At 47.7% G+C, this 20,522-nt stretch overlaps 1 pseudogene; it reads right to left on the reverse strand.

Moving 5' to 3' along the window:
• Positions 1–771: 771 nt before the first annotated feature.
• On the reverse strand, positions 772–19,767 carry LOC115329055 (annotated as a pseudogene).
• Between the last annotated feature and the right edge of the window lie 755 nt (positions 19,768–20,522).

A 20,522-nucleotide genomic window follows, 5' to 3' on the forward strand; every position in this document is an offset into this window, starting at 1 on the left:
AAAATTACACAGTCATCTGCAAACAAATAAATAAGAGAAGGAACAGAAGAAAAAAAGGTCGATTAAGCGGTTAATATAGATAAGAAAATGAGAGCGCCAAGCACAGAGCCTTGGGGCACACCAGAGTAGATACCACTTGAGGGCGATGTCAGATGATTTGTTATTATTCAATAACAAATCTAAAGTTGAATTGTTTCTTGTTGGTGAGGGAACAGATTGTTTAAGAGAAGACGAGATAATAAGGTCGTTAAAACCCTTATACAAACTAGAGTTATCGGCGCAAAAGGATGTACTCGTCCAATCGACGTTAGGAAGATGATAACAGAGCTATCAGGAATCGAAGATAGTACATGACTGAGCTCATCTATGAGGTTTATGATTGGGGGGGGGGGGGGGAGCGATAGTAGGTGCCCAAGACAAGAGTTCCTCCTATGGATAGTTGAACTCGGTCCCAAATAGACTCGGTGTTATTGAGTGGTACAAGGAGCTGACGGCTTGCCCATCCTGCGTCTATTTATAATAAGACTCCTCCGCCATGTCCGTACTGATCTTTACGGTAGACAGAGAAGCCACCAGGAATTATTTCACTGCCGACACGGATTCATCGAGCCATGACTCAGCGCCCATGATAATACTTGGCTTCATTGTTTCTACAAGACAAAAGAAATAATCTACTTTATTTTTAAGGCTATGGCAGTTTAGCAACAATACAGTGGAAAGAACGTCCGACGATGTTGATGGGTTATGAACACTTGTGGTAAGAGTGCTGCGTCATTGTTGTGGCCTTGTACTTCTCTTTCTACACACAGAGACTGCCTCCTTTCGGTCAGCGTCCCAGATAAGCACGTCGCCGTTGACAACTAGCTTATCATATGAGAGATGCACTTTGTTGCTCTTATCTTGCTTTATTTGTTTACAGTAGTTCCAGAGATTACGTCTAATTCGCGAAGTGGTTTACTGAAATATTTAGATACACTAAAGTCGGTGCTCTTTAACTTAAATCCGGAGTGTAGGATATCTTCTTTTTCGGTCCAAGACATAAAGTTTACTGTAACTTGTCTTTTGACACCATCTTTAAAGTAACCAATCCCGTGCGCCCTCTGAATCGTAGTAGGATTGATTTTTATGTTTTCATTACGAATTTGTACGACATGGTTCTGAATTGATTCCTCCCAGCATTCATTGCGTTTTCCGTCGGGCATGCTGTGAAACACAAGGTTGCACAGGCGGCTGCGGTTTTCAAGGTCATCGATATGCTCCTCTATCCTTTTGTCCTGGTCCTCAAAAATCCACAACACGCTTTTCCAAGTGGTCATTACTTTTAATTAAGTTGTCAAGCTTTTTTTTTTTTTTTCAAATTCGTCATGTTTGCTTTCCACGTTAGAAAGTTCAATTGTAGATTGGCCATACTGACTGTTAGCCCTTCGAGCATAATTTCTATTCTTGTCGCTTGTTCAGCTTTCGTCGGGAAGCCAGGGTTAAGTTTGACGTTACCCGACAGCAGCAGCAACAAAAAGCTCGAGGTACACCTAAGCAATCCTTATTAGTTGTGAATGCGAAAGTATACAAGCCGCTCGTCCGCTCCTTGTGTCGTCTTCTCGTCTGCTCCCTGTGTCGTCTGCTGCGTACTAGCGCGCGCGCGCTTCGGGGTATCGAAGACCATGGCGCAGCGGCCAATGGGGAGCCCCGTCGACGCGCGCCAGCCTATAGAACCGAAAGCGATCGCGGAAACTAGGAGCCGCTTTCGCGGTTGAAACTGAGACGTCACCTCGCTACATGAGACAGTTAATGCTTTCGCATTAAAAACCCGGAACATTTCCACCAAAGAGAAAATAACCGCCTATGGCGTAACGTAACGTGGCGGTGCTTACAACGTGCGCATGCCGCCAAAACCAGGACTTTGGGTGAAGCCGGCAGGCAAAGACAGATTCTAGGAAGGTAGCCAATGTAAATAGTACCAACCTGCAGGCGAAAAAAGCAAAATGAGCGCATGTTGGGGTGTCTACCGACTCTAAGACTCGAAGGAGCGGTGGCGTCCGTTGACTTATTCACTAACTCCTGTTTACAAACAAACCGGAGCGCCCGTAGCGGACGCCACCGACGCCGCGCATGCGCCATGGGGGTGTGGGCAAGAAGCTCGCCGTCGCCCATAAACAAACCATTGGAATGGGATGTTGTCGGCGTCGGTGTGAGTCCCCGCGCTCTTTTTCGCGTTAGAATTATTGATTCTGTCTTCCTGGCATTGTCCGACTGCTTAAGCTTCCTCAGCGAAATGAAGGAGGCTCGCTACACGGCGAAACTTGGCGTGAATAATGTAACATGCGGCGATCCATTCCGCGTGGACGCCGCAGTATGTACGCTAAAGCCTGATTCACATGGTGAGGCTCTGCTCGCTATTTTCAGTCATGAAGTCGCTCGGGCTGCAAAAGCCTGACACCATAACACCTCGGTGATGCACTGGTAACCAATTATCAACATCTCCTTATTTCTACTGTTTACACCGAGCCTACTTACCCAAAGTAACCTTCAAACTTAAACCTCTTATGAGGTTTGCACTTCTTATCGCGATTTTCGGGTCAACGTTTGATCTACGGGCCGCTGCCATTTGAACTAGCAGATGATAAGCAGAAACGTTTGAGACAGCAGACGACGGCTGGAACGATGAGGCGGCCGCTTGAACGTGTTGGTGCACTGAACGTACACTCTTAGAAAAAAAGAGTATCGATAGTCCTCCTAAGGGGAGGAACGGTCTTGTAACCTATGTTCCTTTAGAAAGAAAGAAACTTTCGTTCCTGAAGCATGGGAGCAAAGTTCCTCCGTCGCCAGCATCTTATTATCGCGGCCCCGAATCGAGCAAATCGAGCTCAATAAGGCTTAACGAGGACGCTACGTCTCTTGTACGGGACGAATGGAGCAGCAAATAAAAGCGTAACATGAGCTTTCCGAGAACTGTGTTTATTTCTGAAGCCAGATTCCACCCGTAGGTACAGAAACTTGCGTTTCAAAAGCAGTTACTCAGTCTTCTCGTCTTCAGCACTGCGTTGTTAAACGGAGACAACCGATACCCAGTTACTTCGCGCACTTTACGTCTTACAATTGCTGTTCCTCGAGTCACCATTCCTTCGTCAACCGCACATCACGGAGGAATGGCAAACCAATCCGCGAAACCGAAAGTCGCTCTCAAAAGAACAAACTCGAAGCCGCTGTTTGTCGCGTAGCGTGGAAGAAGGTTGAATCGCTTGCCACCAGATGGCAGGGTCAAGCAGAGTAATTGGAAGATAGGAAAACCGAAGGAAGTAGCAGTCCAGCTTGTGACATCGCGGATTTTTGACAAAGAAAATTGGAAAAGGCGGAACGAAGAGCCCCTCGTGGCACGTCGACAGGCACAGATGGGATCCCAAACAAGCTGGGGAAGCTTGACTTTGGGTCCTAAATCTAAGGCAAAACTAAGGGAGGTAGTGAGCACTATGATAACAAAAGGAAATATTCCAGATGAATGGAGGCTTAGTAGGATGAGTATGATATACAAGAGAATAACAGAAAGGAAGATAAGTCTGATATTAGGAATTATCGTCCCATAACCGTGACACCAGTTATTAACATCTTGGTAATGCAGATTATAAAGAACAGACTGGAGGAAAGGGTAGATTGCGAGGGTATACTGGGCGAGTTACAGAACGGGTTTCGGAAACAAAGAAGGTTGGAGAACAATATATTTTCTCTAACACAGAGTATAGAAATAGCGCATAAAAAACAGGCAGATTTCTGATATCAAGGGTGCCTATGACAATGTGAACCAAAGGAACCTGTGGGACATAGTGGAGAGCTTAAACCTAGATGAAAAACTAACAGCCCTATTAAGGAACATTTACAAAGATAATAAGGTGATTATAACATGGGAAGGAAAGGCGACGGGAAAAATAGAGATAAGACGAGGCCTTAGGCAGGGGTGCCCGTTATCGCCTTTGCTGCTTATATTGTATCTGAGAGGACTGGAGGATAGACAAGAGAAGAGAGGGCTTGGATTCGACGTTCCGTACAGTAAGCTAGGCCAAAAAATTCAGCGATCCTTACCGGGATTGATGTATGCGGATGATATCGTACTAACGGCTAACAACAGGACAGAGTTGCAGTAATTAATGAGCATCTGTGGTAAGGAAGGAGAGGAATTAGGTTTAGAATTCAGTAGTGAAAAATCAGCAGTCATGATTTTTAACGATGATGAAGTTGAGAGGCTGAAGTTACAGAATATTACAGTTGAGAGAGCTAGAAAATACAAGTATCTAGGAGTATGGATATGTGATAATGTAGAATATCTCAGTAAGCATGAAAAGTATACAATAGATAAGGGCAACAGAAATGCAGCTGTAATGAAAAATAGAGCACTTTGGAATTACAACAAGTATGAGGTGGTGCGAGAGACTCGGAAAGGGGTCATGGTGCCTGGCTTGACCTTTGGAAACGCAGTGCTATGCATGATATCCGAAGTGCATGCAAGACTAGAAATAAAACAGCGCGGAGTAGGTAGGATTCAACGGGGGCACATTGCAAAACGCCAAACCAGGGAGTACAAGGAGACATGGGATGGGCGTCTTTTGAGAGCAGGGAAGCGGTCAGCAAGATAGAATTTGAGGATCGGTTGAGGCAAATAAATGGGGACCAATGGGCACGAAAGGTTTTCAGCTATTTATACATGAGGAGTATAGACACAAAGTGGAGACAGCGCACTAGGAAATTAAGAGGAAAGTTGTTAGGCTTTAGTGGAGATACGGAAGAGCAGGCCTCAGTTAAGAAGAAAGTTAAGGCCAGAGAAAGAGATCGGTGGCTAGACTGAATGCAGACAAGGACGGCTCTGGAAAGCTATAAATTAAACAAAACAGTTATTGCCAAAGAAAGCATTTATGACAATTCTAGGGAAGCTCATTGCTGTTCGAGGCGAGGACGGATGTTCTGCGAACCAGAACATACAGAGTGAAGTACCAGGAAATGGATACAGTGTGCACTGCTTGTGGAGAGGACGAGACGGCTGAGCACTTGGTACTCTACTGTAAAGGGCTTCATCCTATGCCTACCGATGACAACATAGATTTAATAAAGTCATTGGGTTTTAGAGACAGTGAAGGGAGAGTGGATTTCAAGACTGTAGAGATTACCGAGCAAATATTAAGTGAATGGTGGCAGAAAACGAGAGAAAACTAGGTATTTTCTTATTAACTGATGGCAAGGGGGTTTTATCGCCTCACTTTCTTTGCAGTGCGGAGTGAATATAGATTTCACATATAAATATTCTAAGCTTAAATGGTAAAACAAATGACTAGGTGGCGTAAGCTACCGCCCGATCCAAAGGACTCAGCCGGATTCATCCATCCATCCATCCATTGCAAGTAAGCTAGGTGGTGCTAGGTACCGCCCGATTCATGTTCTTACAAAACCTATTTTTATTTCCTCACGCCACCATTGTGCTTCGGGATCTTATACACACATGTAGACACATTACGCATACTAGAAGCATCAGATGAACCAACGAGGTAGAGGGGCTTAGAGCGATAAACCGGGGTTCCAGTCTGCCCTCGAAAGTGACCCCTATAAGGCCGCTGCCATTGTACGCAAATTTGACCACTCGTCACTTGACCAAACCAAATACGTCACGTCACAGGAAAGATGGAAGCGCCCAGGCAGCGGCTGGCCTCGCTGGGCCGGAGCATTGGCCGAAGCTTGTCGGATGCCTTGTTCGTTGTCGTTGGTCGCGGCGAGTTGGTTTCAGACGCGGAAATCGTCATAGGAGACCGGTCGAAAGCGACTTCAGAGTTCAGCGTGGTGTCTGATGTAGATATAACGTGAAAATACGGAGGAACGGTGTGCATTTCGCTGGTGACCGACGGGGACATTGCCACGGAAGAGACAATCTGCCCTACATTGCTCGGACGTCGGATTGATTCGGATACAACTAGGATAACATTTAAGGCGACGTTATGTGCTCTCGTTGACCATCCAAATCTTCGAGGTCTGCAGTGAAGCGTGTGAAATGTATTTGGATACACAGTTTGGTGACGGAAATTGCGTGAGTCGTGCTTGGCAGTGTGCAATCGTGGAGCCGCTTCGTTCAAATGACCGAAGGCTTACTTTGGTTGTGCGGCACACCGGAGAGCTGCCTTGAGGCTGGTAGTCTCCGTGCCGTGCAAAATGATGCTGTGCTGCTTCGCAAATTGTTCCGGCGTAGACGTGCACTTTCACGGAGCACATGTATTGCAGTTGGTATTGATTCGGCTGGTCTGTCGCACTTTTCGTCGATACAAAAGTTTCATCAACATTCGTTTCGCGAATTGCAAGCCGTATGGACATTTCGTTGCGCGTGTTACCTACCCAGTCCACCCGTTCACGCCGCTTTGCGACGACAGTCTGCAGCGGCTCATTACAAAAAAGTGGTCCCACATCCATTTCAGTTGAGTTCGTCCACGGCAGTCGCCAAACCCCGAAGGAGATGATTTGTTTTTACGGTATGCCACTAAAGCAACGCAGCTTCTTTAGTGGTCAGGATTGACTCTCTTCTGTCTGTTGTGTTATACTGTCACGGATGCTTGCTCCAGTCCAATCTTCTATCAATAATTACTATTCTGGAAAGTCCCTTAGCAAAAAGAGGCCGTACTTGAAACGAAGTTGAAATATATTGAATATGAATATTCATTTTGTATTCATTCTGTATTATTTTGTCCGCATTCGAAATACGCGCGTAAGGTATTGAAAATATATAATAAATATTAACAAGAAAATATTTAAGATATACCAAAAATATAATTCCTTCCCCCTCAAGACAACATTTGTGTACTAAAAATCGGCTTCACAATTTTTTTTTATTTTGTTAGCAAACGGTGCCCTGTGGTATTTGAAAGCACTGCTAAATACATACCACAACTACACATTAGAAACGAACACAAACACAAACACCATGAAGCACTGAACACCTGAATCACAGTCCCGTTGACTGCTCTAGAGCCTTATAAAGCCTACACATTGAAGGTAATCATTTCGCCGGTGACCACCTCTGCCCTTATTAAGTCTCCAAGTATTCAATCTAATCCTCAGGAGTCTGTCAAAGGGGAAGCAGTGTTTGGAAGTTCGTGGACGATATCTTTTACTCAAAAGCATTGGTACAACTAATACAACTAATAATAATTCGGCGCCGTCGCTAAAACAATATCCACAAAAATGGCTCCTAGAAGAAATGTTGTTGCTTCTCTGCATAGCACCACTCAGGACGAAGCAAGTCAAGGCAGTTTCTTCACTTTAAAATAGTTATTTTGCTTTTCTGTACTAGTTGAATATTTAATATTGTCATTAACGTCACTATATTAAAGTCACTACTCACATCACGTACAATGGTGGGTTACACATTCAGTGAACTAACATTCTGCTAACACAACACGCCAAACATATCTGCTCACAGCACTTGCTGGAGCTTTCCAGCATCAGCAAGTGTTGTGGTTGTAGTTCCCGAACCCCGTTTGTGATTGGTGTGCAAGAAGCTCATTAGGTGTGTTCTTGATAGAAAAAAGGAAACAATAACATAAACTGGGCTGATTTATCAGTGCGATGCTGCACAAATCAATTTACAAACTAATGAAATGTTGTATTTAGGCCCTTCAGTGTACTCCACATCTGCTTAAAGTGAACTTCTGATTGGCGCGAGCCTTTCAATACTTTGGTAGTTTAACTCAAACTACCAAAGTATTGCAGTCAAAAGACACTTAGAGTATAACACAACAGTATTTACGATTTCCATGTATTTTAAGAGTATTCTGCAGATATTTTTCATCGCTGCATTTTTATTAGGGTTGGAGTATATTTTGCATGAAATAAATAAATATTAAAAAAATCTATGTGAAAGGTATTTTGTGCCTACTAATTTAGTATTTACATATTTCAAAACCCATGAAGCGAACTTTATACGTAGTTTAAATAAAGGTATTTCAAAAAGATTTTCAGAAATATATTTTAGTACTAATGTAAAAAAAAAAGAAGCGTACATTTTCAGTCTTTTTTTGTGCACTTACAATTATGAACTGTACTTGAAATACACTCAAATTAGAATGTGGTATATTTCAAACGTCTTAGTTTTCGCTAAGGGGTTCCGGGCCATGCTCAGCTGTCATCGTATGTTCTGGTGAAGGTGCTGGGTACTTTACCCATAGCCCTTCACTCTGTGTGCACCTTGGCGGCTCCTCAGCCGAGCTGCCCGATAACGGGACACGGGTGGCGGACTATCCCGCGTCTTAAACCCCCGGTGAGCCGTGAACCAAGCCCTATCCCGAGCCCGGCCTAAAAACCGCAAGACGAGCGAGTACCACAAGGACGAACCTCAGATATACACCACGAGGAACCTGAAATCCGAGTCGGTCGCTGCTACCAGCAAGAACCACCGGAATTCGGTCTTTTGCCAGAAAAACCGAAGCTGACTAAGCCAACAATGACAAACCTGTAGCAGCGAACCGCGTTCACTCCCACCATTGTTTGTAAGCCCTTCGCCCCTCACACTCCGACGCCCTTTCACACGTGCTGTATGAAGACGTCGAGGGCTGGATTGAACAATATGATCGTGTTGCCCGCCAGAGTGAGTGAACAGACAACCAGCTGCTGCAGAACCTATACTTCTCGTGGAAGAAACTGCCAGGCACTGGTTTGAGAACCATGAATCCTCCTCAACGTCGTGGAAAGTTTGCAAGATCAAGCTGAAGTGCACGTTCATCAGCCAAAATTGACGAGTGAAAGCCGAATTTCTGATTCTGTCCAAGACACGGCCCCAACAAGAGCGTCGCTGCCTTCGTGGGGGATGTTTTGCGCTTGATCAAGCACCCACACCAACCCTGGTGCTACAAAATACGAGAAGCTAAGCACCCCATGCCCCTCATATGAGGGACAGCCCTTTCGGCAGCCTTATCCGCAACCCCACGACAACAGTCGAAGGGTTCATATCACCAAGACTTCCAACATTGACTGTACACTGCAGGCCCAAGCCTGTCACTACCAACAACCTCCCAGCATCTCGACACTCGACTCATCCAGCTGCAACTTTGACGCCAGACTCCCAGGCATCTGCAACATCATCCACATTGTTGTCCGGGAGATCAGGAAGCTACTTTCTGCCATCAGTTGCCCAACTTTTATTTTGATTGCCGAGATTGTTTTGGAACAAGTTTGACAGGCATTTCAACTGAAGACTTCTTCGAGCAAAGCGGCATCTGACGAACCGAGGGCGACTTATGCCACAAAGTCACGACGTCCACCACCCGTTAGTATTCAATGCAAATTCAACGAGACACCCCAACGCCGAACCATTTCTAACATTGGAAATGACCAGTGTAGGTTCTCACTGAACAAAGTACGCCGAGTAAAACGGAGGTGCTGCGAATGGTGGACCGAAAACCACTCTGCTACCACTGCATGAGGCCGACCATGTCTACTGGAGGTGCCCGTACCAGTGGATTGGCCTGCAAGAGTTCGTGCCGAAAGACCTTCGACCACGTTTTGAGGAGCGTCCGCGGGACATTGAGGATTATCTTGGGCGGCCTTTGCGCCTGGTGCTGACATTACCCAACTTCAGTGATGTGAATATGTTGTTTATTAATTTATTCCCTCCAAGGGCCTCTGTAGGTATTGCAGAGAGGATACTTAAAGCTACACACATGATAACATCGAAACACACGGACATTAATGAGCAAGAAACGGGCCCAGCTACCGAAAATAAATATTACACTCGTAAGAAATAGTTATTGCTGCAACTTGTTCAGTGCAAAAACAAACACACCTCTGAGCATCTACTTTAATAGTATTCATGCATTGTTATATAGCAGGACACTTCCTATATGTATGGTACAATAGACCCTTTGCAAAACCCCATCGAGCAACACAATTGTCGCCAATTTTTTTCGGCGTAAAGCACACGAATGGGTCCCAGTTCACGTCGAACGCTAATGCAGCATTCGAGTCCAATAGGCGCTGAGCCAAGTTCACTGTGATGGCTGACATAACATTCTTCTCGAACAAATGCCGAAAGTATAAAGGTCTTGGGTAATTGAAGTAGTAGTTCCTGTAATCCTTTTAATCACAAATTGGCAAATAGCGAATGCTACAGTCTCGGTCAGTCAGTATGTACGTTGGAGAGAGGCACATGACAATATATCATCACAGTGCTCATCTGCACAGATTTGTCACATACCTTCACTCGGTCTCTCCGATCGGCTTGAGGGGGTTGTGGCGGTTGCCTTTTTCCAAGTTATGGTGAAACAAAGTATAGGCGGCCCACACTTTTGGAAAAAAAAAGTCTATTGAAGAGATTGAAAGGGATTGTAGTCAACATTTTTCAACTTTCGCAGGAGCTTCCTCGCGAAAAGTTGCTGTGAATATGCACTTGCCTAGGGCTGAAACAAATTTCCCTAGGTCCTGCGTCCGACGCATACATTTCGCGTCGATTCTCAGACATTCCAACGTTCAAACGAAGATAAGAGAATGCGAAATTTTCATGCTAAAAGCACTCAAAGTTCTATCGATCCTCGAACACATCCGGGAATCCGAGCACCGATACTGCGATACGGCAGATGCTGTCTCATAGGTGTTAGTATCCAGATAATCCTGAGAGATCTTCAGCAAAAACGGTAAAAAGTTTCATTCCTTCATATTTTCACATTATGCCTGCGTCAGTGAGCACGAAAATGCCCGAAGTCGTCGGAAACCGAACAAACGCGCATCTGCCATCTCTGGGCGCCGCCATTTTACCAGTGACGTCAAGGCTCTTGTAAGGTCACGTGACGAGTGGTCACATTTGCGTACAACATGGCGGCGACCGGGGGGGTGCCAGTTCTGAACTTCCGGCTGATTACTCTAAGCCCCTCTGCCTCGTTGAGATGAAAATAAATGTCAACCTGCGACACCCTGCCCCCTCCGATCAAGGCCCGACCAGCACCACCAGTGCTCGACAGATTCCGTCATCTCATCTTCTTGTTACACCACTGATACGCGAACACACGGTCACATCGGCGATAATTCCAGTCTTCTGTTCACAAAGCACTACGATGCCATCACGATGTTGCTGCTATGTTGTCACACGCAGAAATACAGAACCACGTTGATAACCTGTTGGCACTCGGCATCGGAATACAGAACCGAACTCAGCACGAAAGACACCGAGGCAGCCGTTAGCAAAACCTGCCTGTCTTGGATGCAGTTCCTGCGATTCCCATAACATCGAAAACGTCGACACAGCTCCGCGTGGTTCTGCTATATACTGTAGTTCCGCGTGGGTTCCGCAACCCGGAGACGGCTGCGTATTTTTGGCACCAATTTGGTGTCCAGGGGGAGTGGCCAATGACGTCACGAATGTCAAAATAACAGCTTTTATTTTGACATCGGCGTTATTTTGACGTCGACAACACGTTTTCTTTCGATGCCACTGACTGCATATTGAAATGTTCGTCGCTCGGCGTGTGTGTAACCGGGTGGTCGACGGCTCGGCGGTGTCCGCGCTGGTGCGTGTTGTCAACGTTGCGGCCTGTACTCGTCGCGTTCTCAGGAACATCAAAATAAGCGTTCTCCATTTTCAAACTTCGCCCGGTGCCGTCCGTCACTCCTGTTGCAAATGAAGATTACATGTACCGGAGGCGACAGAGCCCAGCCGCAGTAATTTTGCATGCATTTTTCTAGAGCTGTACTTGTGTGCAATACGATGGATTATCACCCTCGCATAGAATAGCTGCGAAGGCCGTGCAAGCGGCGAGCGAGTAGCCTTGACTGGCATGACTGCACCCGCTGCAGGAGCGCTGGTGTTGCGTGGTCCAAAGCAACTAGCTCGCGCTTTTAGCACTGTCGTCGACAGTATTCTTTCTCTTTTTCAGTGTTAGTCATAAAAAAGACATGTCGTAAATATCGCCAAATGCCCCAACAAGACAAAATTTTCGGGGAAAAAAAAAAGCAAGCCTCTACTGCGGATCGAACCCACGACCGGTTGCGTATTAGGCAGACATTTTAACCGCTAAGCCACGCTACAGATTGAAAATCGCGTTTTGACAATTCGTTTCATACGAGACTTTCGGAAGGCACTTAACGCGGAGTCCCGTCGGTGGGGTACCGTCGGACGGCACTCTAATGCTCCGCAAAAGTGCCGTCGGACGGTACTGCAGTCACTACGCATCTTCTTTTGCAACAGGAGTGACCGACGGCACCGGGCGAATGAAATCGAAAAATCCTGTTTCTGGATACGCGACGAGCACAGGCGGCTCGTCGAAACACACCAGCGAGTACACCGCCGAGCCGCCGAACACCCGACCACGCGCACACACTTGCCGACCGACCGACGTTGCCGACGTTTCAAAATGCAGTCGGCGGCATCCAAAATAAAACGGGTTTGCATCAAAAAAACACCAAATAGAATGTGAACGTCCGTGACGCCACTGGCCGCGCCCCCTGGACTTCAAATCGATGCCGAAAATGCGCACCCATCCTGAGACGGCCACCCCCTGATCTCAACGGCAATGGCTGGATCGCGCTTCCCGCTCCTGCAAGTGAAGCCACCGGACGGCCATCTTGCTCGGGTAGGATTTGCGGTTGCAGCGGATTTCCAGCGTGCTGTAGACCCGTTTTCTATTCGTTCGTCGTCATTCGCCCAAGAAGTTTTTTAAGACTCTGCGTACCGTTGAGGCTTGCCGTTGTGAACACGTAAAAAAAATTTACGAAAGCGCAGTGCAGCAGGAAAAAGCCACCACTCGTCGAAAGCAAGTTTCACCGGTCTCGCGGCGGCATCAAAGCTTCCTTGACGCGCCGAGTGCTGCATCTCTGTGCGTTCGCATGCTTGGATACCGATCAAGAATCGACGCCGCACCAAAGTTCTGAAGGTGTGTCGCGCGTAGATGTCTTTAGATCATATATATATCGGCCGCGGAGTTCCGCATCGTCCAGTTGTATCGGTGAGTTACTATCAATAAAGGGGGGAGGGGGGGATCTGTACGTGCTCTTATGCACTCTTAACCATGGCTATGTTTCAAATCTACTCTAATGGATTACGTGGAAGCACGAATAAAGCAACGCTGTGGAGCAAGGAGGGTTTTCGAAAGCAAAAGTACAAGACGGGGATAATGAAAATCTTTGAAGGGCGGAAGGGATTGCACACTACATATCGTAGTGTGCAATCTCTTGACCAATTACAATTAGACGAGCCGCGCTCAAACGTCAAGTGCAATTAAGTGGGTTGATAATAAGCTAGCACTGATCAGTGATGAGGAGCTGTTGTGCGCGCTATTGCGTAAATCGTGTAAGGACGAAAAAAAGACGTACCTTCGCCCCATCTTCCGTCGCTAGTGGACGCTGGATTAAGCACGTTCCTAAACCACGAGGGCCGCAAGTATACAGACGTCAGAGTAAAGTAAGACGCTGATTCAGTGGCACATACGGCTTTACGCACATTGCACTCGCAAAACACATTCACACGGCGTTGATTCTTGTTCGGTATGCAAGCGTGCGAAGACACAGAGACACGGCACTACGTTTTGCCGAGGAAGTTTTGAACACGCCGCCAGATCGGCGAAACTTGCTTTTGACGAGTTGTGCCTTTTTCCTGCGACACTGCGCTTTCGTAAAATTTTCCACGTGTTCACAACGGCAAGTCTCCACGGTGCACAAGGTCTTAAAAAACTTCTTCGGCGAATGACGACGAACGAAAAACCGCAAATTCCTACCCGAGCAAGATGGCCATCCGGTGGCTTCACTCGCGCTGCAGCGAACAAGTGGGGAAGCGCGATCCAGCAATTGTCATTGAGATCAATGCGGCCCGGAGCCGTGAATTTAGATAGTTCGGTCAATGGGAGGCGCGGACAGAGCCAGGGCGTGCACCAGACTCGGAAAGAGGGCTTGGCATGTTCTCTTGACTAACCAGAAGCCGAAAAGAATCCCCTAGCGGTGGTAGCGAGAAACAGTTCTGATGAAAGGTTTATGTTCGTATATGGCTTTAATAAGCGCGTAAGAAGGAAGTGTAGTGACTCTTTGTGGTTGAAAATAGAATGCACGTGATGTTTCGATCATGATCATACAGAAAGATGTAAGAAACGAATGCGCCGCTCAACTCCGTTTTGCTCGGACAGAGTGTGACCGTTCGGACGGCAGATTACCGGCCCTCGGTGCTTGGCGTAAGGATTATGTCGATCGTTCCGCTGGTCGCACTCTTCCACCATCATTTTGGATGAGCGTGATTGAAGCATCACGTGTGCCCTATTTTCAGTCACCGAGAGTTACTCCGATGCACTTATCAGGTTTGTTTCTCGCGACCGCCACCAGGGTATTATTTCCGGCTTCTGGTTGGTCACATTCGAATTTCTGAAGATGCCCTGGAACAGTGGCGTACCAACTTGTTTTTGAGTGGGGGGGCAAACCAGACCCTCTCCCCCCCCCCCCCCCCCAAATCGAAAATTCGGCGCAACTTTTGTCCAACTTTTCTAAAGATTTGGCAATGATTCGGCAAAATTACAACGTTACCAGACTTAACATTAATATTTGTTTTTTCTCGCGAAAAAAATTTTGCTTCTTCTTCTTAAAATAAATACAACTTGTAGTGCCTATTGAAAGAGTTATGACTAAATAAGGTGATATTCTAGAAGATAATTGTATCGATGTCGCTTTTGTGTGTTTACTTGTAATTTTGGTGTATGCTTCCAGAAAGTGGCGTGACAACGAGGTTGGGTAGTAGCCGGCACAGTCACGAATCACACTACGAGAGCTTTGATTTTGAGGCTTCATCAGCGCCCGCCTGCAAGTGTGTTTACATTGTTAAAATAAAGGCAATCACTGCGTTCTTACTTTCTCTGGTAGTCGCCGTTTCGTGCGCGAAAACGGATGCAACGGTTGCTGAGCCTTCACCAGAAGAGATAACAATATTGTAAATATGCATGTTTTTCAATTTGAGTCACTTGACGTCAGCTTTGCATGAAAGTGCGCGTTCCATATTCGCAACGTGCCGTTTTTAACCTTTAAAATTCCGGTTTCTGGTGTTCGGACACACACGGACGTTTAGGAAGATGGGGAGAGTTAGGAATGGTCGGATGTGCAACGTCGACCATGATAGTTCTGTGTTTAACGAATATTTTTCATCAGTGTTTACTAACGAGTGCTTGGACTCCGTCCCCACTCTCCCTGAAGAGCTTTACGAGCGCATGCATCCTATTAACGTTAACTCCGCCGGTATTATAACATTGATTGATAAACTAAAACTTACTTCGTCCGCTGGAACCGATGACATCAACTCTAAAATTTAAAAGAAACACCAGTGTTATTTCGAGTGAGTATTTAAAACGTATCTTTTTTCAGTCCTTATCTCAAAGGTGCCTTCCATCTGACCAAAAGGTGGGAAGGGTAATTCCCAGTCTTTTACATTTACATTACATTTATATTCTAGTAATTCGTAGTTTACTTTAACTACTTTTCCGAGTGACTTCCACTCAAATTACAAATTACTTTCTAATTTTAGTGGTTGTTTTGCCTATCAACACAGAAAAGATGTCGGGAGGTCAGCTGATATTTGCAGAGGGGGAAGCATGCGGAGTAGAAAAGGGGGGGATGGGAAGGAAGAAAGTGATTTAGATAGTCCAAAAAACCCCAAAATTTTAGCGAGCCCCCCCACTGCAACAACACTGCTACGAGGCGCGGGGAGCGAACAGACACGACGCAAGAGAGGTCGAGTAACTGTGGGATTAGCTCCGAATAGTGGCGCTTCTTTGTATTCCGAAGCTCAAGGAGACTTGACGCATTTGAAGAAAGGGCTTGTCCCCGCTTCTCTCCAATGTAGGAATTCTTGCCCACTACAGGAGGTGCACACACTGCTCCTTTTACGGTGCAGGCGATAGAATCCCTAACAACGACGCTCACGCCGGATGGGCTTTTCGTGTATCACTCGAAGCGCGTTAACCCACCCCCGCGCCTGCGTTCACGCCGCTTCGCGGTGACGGTGTGCGGCTGCTAATTACAAATGTATTAACCCACCTAGCCCCCCCACCCCCCGTACACGCCGCTTTGCGGCGTCCGGTCGGCAACCCAAGCCCCACTGCCCCCATGCACTTCCGTAAATAGAGTCGATACGATTTAGTTTAGCGATGTTTCGTCAACAACATTCGTTTTTTTAGTGTTAATGGTAAAAAAGAAATGTAAATATCGCCAAATGCCTCGACAAAACAAAATGTTCGAGAAAAAAAATAAAAAGTAGTAAGCCGGCCCACACCATAAATAGAACCCGGGTCTGACACGTATGAGGCAGACATCTCACCACTAAGTTACGCTACCTCTTCGGAAACTCGCATTGCACCCGCTGCCAATGTTGACGGCGGCAGCGCCTATCTCCAAGCAAGCAAGCAAAACTTTATTTTGTGTAAGGGCCTACGTCCTGGTCTGGACGGCCCGTCCGGCCCATGTCTCGCGGATGGATTCCGTTAGGTTACCGTGTAGCCTTGTTCGTGGGGCAAGGCTCCACAAACCAGCCAATCCGGCGTGCGTGAGCACCGTTGCTAGGGTTTGTATCGCCTGCGCGTTAAAAATACGCCCGCGCGGGTCGGGAGGCAGTGCCCTTGGTATTCCTTGGGCGCCTCCGGTCTGTGTCTGCTCTGCCCAGTGGCGGCCGTTTCAGGGGGGGCAAAACGCATGCCTTGCCCCCCCACTCTAAGAACTGGGGGGGCAAGTGCCCCCCTTGCCCCCCCGGTTGGTACGCCCATGCCCTGGAACACGCCCAGCCCGCTTTCGGCCACTCGCGGCTCTTCATTTGTCTCCTATACTTCACAACGAATGGCCAAACTCTCTACATTTACGGCTCTGGTGCGGTCCACTGATCTCTATTATAGTAGGCTGGATCGCGGACCGCAGCCTCGGCAGCTGGGGCCGAGTGTCGCCACTGGCGGCCATTGATTGACATCAGCCAATGCATGGGACTCTAGGGGAAGAACGAGAAAAAGTGCCGTTTCCTCGTTTCTAAGGTGTTGTCGGCACTGAAACTTTTTGGATGCTTTTCGATAAGCCCGTCAAATAGCTTGCGTACAAACATTAAAACTGAAAGCCCTCGCAGTCCTCATAAATAAATATTTTGTGGTCGCTGTAGTGCAGCTCAATGAGGCGAGAGTTACCTAGAGTTACCGCGGAGTCGTTGGCGGTTTCGTTGAGTTGAAATTAGAAGACGACAAGCTCGAAGGCTTTGCTGCGCGGAATTCGCTCACTCCCGGAAAGCAGCTGTCGAGATGGAACTTCTTTGTCATTCATCAACTTCTGGGCTTCCCTGAGGACGGTCTCATTGACGGCAAGTTCCTTTGTTTAGTCCAATACGAGAGCAAGCTTGCCAGCTCAGCCATAGGTGCTCTGGTGCGTTTGATTTTTCTAATCGGCGTTCGAACGTTTGACAAATACCGACTCGATCTCCAAACACCCGACATAAGGATCGCAGCGCACCATAAAATACTCGCCTCCGAGCACAGCGTACATGCTCTAATATTCTTACTTTTGTGCGTTTCTCCCATATACTCGCGTGTATTGCCTCGTGTCAAGCAATGGCCGCCGGTGGCGACACCGACGGGCTCCCGATCCGCGATCCAGCCTACTACAATAGAGATCAGTGGTGCGGCCACCTCACCCAGTGTACATAGCGCCGCTGGCACTGATCCGGAACTTCGCTGTTTCTAGCGGCTTCGTTTGCTCGTTTGATAAAATTAGTAGTAAAAACGTCAAACCAGTCGAAATGTTATGTACGCTTGGACTGGAAGACGGAATTACAGGCGATCTTCGCTGCCGTTGAAGCTCAATCAACTCAACAACATTTAAATAAAAACGTGCGCGACGTGCTCGAAAAACGAAACCGAAAGAAGATGAGTCGGGAGGGCGAAAGCTTTTTCCCGCCTGCCTGGAGAAGAAGAAAAACGTCTCGTTCCTCCCTTTTCGCGTCCGCTTGGGGCCGCGTCAGTAAAAGGGAGGAAGACGCGCCGTTGCTACTTTTTTCCTCCATTTTTTCTTATAATGTAGTCCGCAGGTGGTCTATGCAACTTGACTGTTTTCCCGCGTTCATGTTGGAACAAAACAAATAAATCTGACGACCACAAATATCCGTGAATTCAATCCAAAGTGCTTTCAGCCCAAGCAATCGTGGTTCGACGGCGTCTGTTTTTACTTTTTAACTGCCCCTGTTCACGTTCTCGGACGAACCGAGCAGGTAGGAAACGCATGAAAACTGACCTTCAAACCTTTTCCGACTCTTTTAGTACAGCCCCAGTTGTGGCGTTTTGACGAGAAGGCTTTTTTTTGTTCCGGTTTCTTTCGAAGTAACACAGGAATGCACGTCCCCCATGGCGGCTTCCGCCCACAGCCCCAGATCAGAAGTGCCCACGACGCGCCACCACCGCGCCGTTACGTAACAGAGATGAGTTCGCGTATATAACCACTGGGGAAGTTCATTCGTTGCAGGGGTGTCAGCCACGGGCACACGGAAGAATGCCCCCTGCTGTCCAGTAGTCGAGAGCATTGGCACTGTCATCGCAAAGGGACCGATGAACAAGCTGCTGTCTGTTGTTGATGATGGCGCACTCCCTCCGAAGCTGGTGTGGCTGACGATGCATAGTACTGGCAGGACAACCGTCTGCAGGCGAGAAAGCACGGTGAGCGCATGTTTGGGTGTTTGCCGTTTCCAAGACCCCTGAGTCCAAGGTCAAAGGTCACGGATCATTCTCTAAAAAGAAGGATTGACGTGCCGTTCACTGCTTGTAAGAGTGCACAAGGTGTTTGACGACACTCGCTGGGGGCTGCAGAAAGGATGCTGACCTCGGCTCTGGTGTCGAGCAATATCTGGAGACCAGTTCACTTATCTCTGACGAAGAAAAGTCGGCACCCCCGTTTCTACCGCACTGCTCGCCGACTTCAGTGCTGGGGCATGCCGTGTCCCGCTCTCGCTCTGCAAGGAGGTCTGCATCTTTCTGATTCGTTCCCGTATGTGGATTGGTACCAGCAGATATTGGTGGAAGATGACCGGGAGCAAGACCGGCTGCAGTAGCCCGAACGGCGTTGCGCTGGTCAACAGCGTTCGGTTTCGAGCGCAGCAATGGTCTTTGTCAGGTTCCGGATTTCCGATTGGAGCGTGCAGGATTCGGCGGTGGACGGGGAAGCAGAGGTTTCACTCGCAGTCGCCTGATGTGCCTGGGGAGGAGCCTTGGTGCTGGGGACTGTGGGCGACGCCGCCCCGAGCACTTTTGTACACGCGTCGTGGAGTGGAATGTCGCCCGCCGCTGCCAAAACAGTGCATACGTTGGCGGGGAGGCGCTGCAGGAACAGTTGGCGCAAGATGGAGGTGTCCAGGTTAGTCGCCTTTTGTCCGAGCAGCTGAGTCATGCGGCGGAGCATCTGGGAAGGTTTCCTGTCTCCAAGATCTTCGGCCGTCACGAGTTGTTGAGGACGTTTCTGTTTTGATGCCGAAGTGCGTCGTACGAGCTCGAGCTTCAGTTTGTCGAAGGGGTTGTCATCGGGAGGAGTCAGGATGAGGTCCCGAACTTCAGCTGCCTCAGTTGGTGACAGTGCAGCCATGACGTGGTGAAACTTCGTCATTTCTGCTGTAATTCTCAAGCTGCTGAACTGGGCCTCTACTTGAGCAAAGCATGGCGCAGTGTCAACGGACCAAAATGGTTTGAGATTCAGAGCGAGTGTTTCCACGGAGGATGGTTTCTGCTGCTGTTCCTGCTGCTCCGATGTTTGGGCGTGGTCGTTGCTGTTAGTCATGGTGCCCATCGAAAGAAAGTTGCTTAAAAAATACCGAGTCACCAATCGTAGCCGAGAAGGAACTTCAATGTTGGTATACCGTGGAGTAAAGCGAGATAACTTCTAACCAGGACTACATAAGCTTAATAACAAACCTAAAAAGGCGGACCGAAATACGTGCTTCCTTTACGAGCACAAGACGAAGACTCCCTCTCGCGAGCTGTCTTCACGTAGGAGAGGGAGAATCCATTAAAGGACACATGCAAAGGAAAAACAAACATAGCTTAGATGGAAAAAGAATGTCATAAATCAATTTTAAAACGAAGAAATTTTTTACAGCTATATTTACGGCGCTATATGAATTTATAGTTGGCGCCCGCGGACGCCGCGGAAAAGTGGCCCTTATTTATCACGCAACTGGCCCTTATTTGTCACGTGGTGCTTGCGCTCTTTCGGAAGCTTCCTATGGCCTCTAAAAGTAACTTATTTATCTTTGTTTGAAGTATAACAAAAAGCTAAGATTAATAAGTAACTTTTAGAGCCCAAAGGAAGCTCTTGAAAAAGCGCAAGCAGACGTGATAGACCTGTGGCCGGTCAGATGACGGCGGCGGCGCCCCGAAGCAGACGAACTTGTGCGGCGGCGGCGACGGCGGCGTGGAGAAACGCGTTGAAGCGGCATCGGACAACGCCAAGAGTGCGGTGGCAGCGTGACTTTGCGGTGGCGGCGACGCAGCGCGGCGGTGCGCGGGCCTACCGTGACCAGCTGCGGCTCCCGC

The sequence above is a fragment of the Ixodes scapularis genome, unplaced genomic scaffold, assembly GCF_016920785.2.
Source record: "Ixodes scapularis isolate PalLabHiFi unplaced genomic scaffold, ASM1692078v2 PGA_scaffold1__304_contigs__length_218370807, whole genome shotgun sequence".
NCBI lineage: Eukaryota > Metazoa > Arthropoda > Arachnida > Ixodida > Ixodidae > Ixodes > Ixodes scapularis.